This window comes from Aedes aegypti, chromosome 1 (assembly GCF_002204515.2).
Source record: "Aedes aegypti strain LVP_AGWG chromosome 1, AaegL5.0 Primary Assembly, whole genome shotgun sequence".
NCBI classification, from domain to species: domain Eukaryota; kingdom Metazoa; phylum Arthropoda; class Insecta; order Diptera; family Culicidae; genus Aedes; species Aedes aegypti.
Genome location: NC_035107.1, coordinates 21947809 through 21952743, shown reverse-complemented (window position 1 = coordinate 21952743; position 4935 = coordinate 21947809). Strand labels below are relative to the sequence as shown.

Genomic DNA, 4935 nt, shown 5'->3' with positions numbered 1-4935 from the left:
AGTGCCACGGATAGAAGAAAAAGTAGCTGAAAAAAATTATGTTTCAGCACGATGATAAAACCTCACGAATTTGGTTTTTCAAAGCACATTTGGCAGAAAAAAGTATGTCAGTGAGGAGATTACTTCTTTACAAGCCAGCAGTAGCAGTTTCGTATTGAAACTAGAAGGTAAGGATGATTAAAATCATTCAACAGGCTTGCACAATTTTGCTCTACCGAAATGCTGGGCGAGAGGGGTGGAAGTGGGAGGAAATGTGGTAGGCGCCATACCAGAAGCCATGTTTGGCTTCGCTTTATAATGTCCTTAAGGTATTGCCTTACCGGTTCAGCCTTAAGAGAATTACAGGCCAATCGAATATTGCTGATGTTCTATCCCGTCTGATTAGCAAGACTCAAGTAGACGAAGCATTCGACGAAGATAATGGGTTCATTCAAATATTACGTAACGCAAAATTTGACAATTTTAGACCCCCTCCCACCCCCACGTAACAGCTCTTGTATGGAAAATTTTAAATTTTTGTATGGACCGTAACACTATGTTAGACCCCCTCCCTCCCCCTCTTGCGTTACGTAATATTTGAACGATACCAATGATAGAAATGTTATTTATGCATTGGATGCGGAAACTATGAATATCACCTGGACAGATATTAGGCTGGCTTCCTAAAATGACAACGAATTGGAAGAAGTTTGATCGGCTATTGGATCAAATAATTGGCCTTGTCATTTACGACGTTACGAATCATAAGCAAGCGAGTTGAGAGTATTGCACTCCATGATCTTCAAGGGAGATAAGATAGTCTTTCCAAAGGTTCTTCACAATAGAGCACTGAAAAAAGCACACCAAGGACACATTGTATCGTGAAGGTAGCTAAAGCTGGAAGGATATGCTGGGAAGGGCATGTTGCAAGAATGCCGGACAACAACAACCCTGTAAAGATGGTGTTCGCTACGAATCCGGTCGGAACAAGAAGCCGTGGGCGTAGCGAGCTAGATTGACCAGGTGCACCAGGACCTGGAGAGCGTGGGTCGCAGTCGAGGATGGAGAGAAGCGGCCATGAACCGAGTGAATAGGGTCCTAAAGCCCTGTCCCAATTTTAGTGCCAAACGCTTAAGTTTAGGCCAATAACACATGTTTACTCAATTTTCTAATGTTTTCCGTTGGTTTGAGTCCAAAAAACATTTTTTTAGATTTTGTCACACCCCTTGGCTCAAACTCAAATTTTGGGTGCATTTTGTTTTCCGTGTCCCTTCCGAAATGTCAGATAGGAACAACCCCAGTGTTAAAGCTAAAACCCCTGTGGTGTTTTTGTCGACTAATCGAACGTCAAACATTATCTTAAGTGTCAAGGTTCATTCATGGACCTATTTTTTAAATTAAAGTTTAAACATGATATAGCCGTTATTTGAGCGCGAAAAATTGCTAAAATAGTTGCAGTGAGATGCTCTTTTGTGTTATTGAATTAAAACAAGATTTCATTAAAAATTTTAGGACCCAATTGGCGAGGTTTTATCAAGATAATTGATGTAAAGCCAAACAGATAAGGACACATTGGTTGCGGAGCTACGAAGAAAATTATGCGGGAATATTTTTGGTGGCCAAACATGAGCAAAGAGACAGTCGAGTTTGTCAAGAAATGTGAGACTTGTTAACTAGTTTCACGAAGAAACCCACTTAATCCTCTAAGTAGCCGTCAGTTACCTAACGAGCCTTGAGAAATATTGCAAATAGATTTACTTACCATTCCGGGATGCGGTTCAGGACATTTCCTCGTCATTGGGATACCTATTCGAGATACCTTCACACTACTGAAATTAAGCACACCGACGAAAGAACAGCATATGCAGCTCTCTGTAAGATTTTTTCGACGTGGGGAATGCCTCTCATTATGCAAAGTGATAACGGACCTCCATTTCAAGGTAATGAGTATGTAGAGTATTGGGAAGCAAAAAGAGTACGAGTGTGAAAATCCATCCCGTTCAGTCCTAAACCAAATGGTTCGATTGAACGTCAGAACCAAGGAACAATAAAAGCTGTGACAGGAGTTATAGAAGATGGCAAGAATTGGAGGGACGCTCATCTGCATAACACACACCACTCACGTCTAGGGGTCACCCCAAGGTATTTATAGAAAGGTACATTGATCTAAGCAGTCAGTGGATGTGGGGAATGATAAGCAGCGAGGGGGTAGAAAATGACAGCTGGCGAGTTGGCTGGATGGCGTCTTCCTTTCCCCTCCGCTGATTGATCTCGTTTCCATGGTACAATTATTATTTTATTATGTTTTCAATAACAAATGGAAAATGTGTGCTCTAGCGAGTAGAGAGGTTGGTAAGCGTATTTTCTGGTTTAAATCCATGTCTTATTTCAATTATCTAGTTCTAGAATGTCGTGATTGTTCATTGAAACGAAATTCATATTCAAAAAGGACCTACATGGATTGTTTCTGTTGCTGCTAATCTGATGTGAAATGGAAAATGCCAGCATGTTTGAGACATCAATTGGCCACTGTTCTTTACTCGGTTTTATTTCGAATTGAGAACAAAGTTTTGAGCTATTGAGGTGGTTATGATTGGAAACTAAATTATATTCTTCTTTTCAGACTGTTTCTTGTAACGGTGACCAATGTCGGATTTGGGCTTCGGGGGGCCCGGGTCAGATCTATTGACGGGGGCCCTTAGCACAAAATGAGCGGGGAACGCTAAGCATAGAAAAGTTAAGTATTGTGAAAATAAAATATCCGGGAAACTCCAAACGATTGTAATATGCATTATTCGAATTTGACTATACCCACTTGACTGAATCGTTCTCTACCAAGTTCAATTGTTGTTCCACTTGAAATCAAGACTTATGATTAATTGAGACTTGGATAACTGTAGTATTATATTCATATATTTTTTTCAATTTTGCTGTAGATATTTCCAATAAATGCACTTGAACGACAGTCAATATTAAAGCAATAAGCAAATCGTTTAACTATTTTATTTTATTGTGTAGAAATTTACTGACTTTCTACATTTATTGTTAAAAATGATCCTACCGCGACTGTATTGAACAGTATGCTTTGAAATGCTCAATTTTATTTTCATAACAGGAAAGGAACACACGATTGTCTAACTTCAATGAGAATATATACCGAGGTGAGGAAGAAGACATTTAGTGTGCGTGACATCCGTGTACGGTGCAAAATGTTTCACAACTACAAACGAGCGAGCTCCCATAAGAAGCCGTGTAAATTAGTGACGTAGTTATTTTTGTTTACGATTTTTCTTTGTACTAATACATAGCCGTTGCTTCTTCTTCCACACCTTAGTATATATTCTCATTGGTCTAACTTCAATAATCAGATATTTAACTAGTATTAGTGGACAAGGAGCAATTGCTTTTGAGAAGCACATAGGTATCACTTTCGGTCAACTAACAACTTCTAGAATTAGCTGTATGAACTTTTTCCAAGGCTCATGTCCTAGTCCCTTGCTTTACAATTCCAATGTTCCAGATATTCACAAAAGTTTGGAAGAACTATGCACGCTTCAGCAAAGTTCAAATGGTGCTATAGTTTCTGTAATTATTTAATTTCTGTAGATTTTGGTCGAATTTGTGGTAAATTTGAAGCTCTTAACAATAATTTCAATATTTAAACAAAGCCTTCTTCTTCTTTCTGGCATTACGTCCCCACTGGGACAGAGCCTGCTTCTCAGCTTAGTGTTCCTATGAGCACTTCCACAGTTATTAACTGAGAGCCTACTGTGCCAATGACCATTTTTGCATGCGTATATCGTGTGGCAGGTACGAAGATACTCTATGCCCTGGGAAGTCGAGAAAATTTCCAACCCGAAAAGATCCTCGACCGGTGGGATTCGAACCCACGACCCTCAGCTTGGTCTTGCTGAACAGCTGCGCGTTTACCGCTACTGCTATCGGGGCCCCAAAGCCATGAAAATATTCAAACAAAATAAAAGAATTCTGACACAAATGGAAAAAAGTAGCCAGTAAAATATGAAAATATCGTATTTCTGATATAATTTCAGATGTGTTTGATAGAATAGTAATTTCAGTATCCCGATGGTAAAATCAAGAAAATGTATGAATTAGCGAGCATCTTTATCTTATCAAGATCATTCTTGGACATAGGGCACTGTTATTTTGACAATATCGTTCCAGAAAGCTGTGTAAATTTGCTGTATATTAACCCGAGAAGAGAATTAAAGTTTTCTTATTTCATTTACGATTAGAAGAATTTTCATTGAAACTGAATAGTTCAGATTAAAATCATTTGAAATAAGCTATTAACTATCAAATAAGATCTGTAAGGACTCGTATTGGATTTGTATTTTACATTTAAAATCATTAATGTAAAGATTATTCATTGAATTGTATTTAACTTTTTTGACTCCTCGGGGGGCCCCCTTGATCGGGGGGCCCGGGACATTTGCCCCCTCGGCACCCCCCCAAATCCGGGCCTGACGGTGACAGACAAAATAGAGCATGAAAGTCGCTGAAATGGTGTCTCATTTTGATCGTTTTTCGGAGTTGATCCAGTAACAATTTTCTAGCTTCGTCAACACTGTTTTTTATTTGCAGATTAGGGTAACGTATATAACTTGGACATGCATATAATTTGGACAGGCTGCTTGTTCTATGCTCATTTACAATGAGATGATGAGGAATTTATGTACGGAAAATCATGTATTGCATTATTAATACACTATGCTACTTAATAATGATGGCCAATTTCATAACAATTACAAATTGGCTTCAAAAATATCAAAACTGTAAATTGTATCAAAAGAACACCTGTGAAACCTACGAATGCAAGAGGATATATGTTTCAAGAACATACTTTAAACGCAATAATAGCGCTCAGAATAAGCATTCATTAAAAGTTTAAAGCCGGCAATATGATAAAATATGTCTAAAATTGAAGCTAAGTTC

At 38.5% G+C, this 4935-nt stretch overlaps 1 long non-coding RNA gene across 1 annotated transcript; it reads left to right on the top strand.

Annotated features, from left to right (window-relative positions):
- The first annotated feature begins 2203 nt into the window (after window positions 1-2203).
- LOC110674369 lies at window positions 2204-2771 on the top strand. The gene is made up of 3 exons (XR_002498799.1): window positions 2204-2327; window positions 2380-2546; window positions 2603-2771. It is a non-coding gene; the product is annotated as an uncharacterized LOC110674369 (long non-coding RNA).
- Window positions 2772-4935: the final 2164 nt, after the last annotated feature.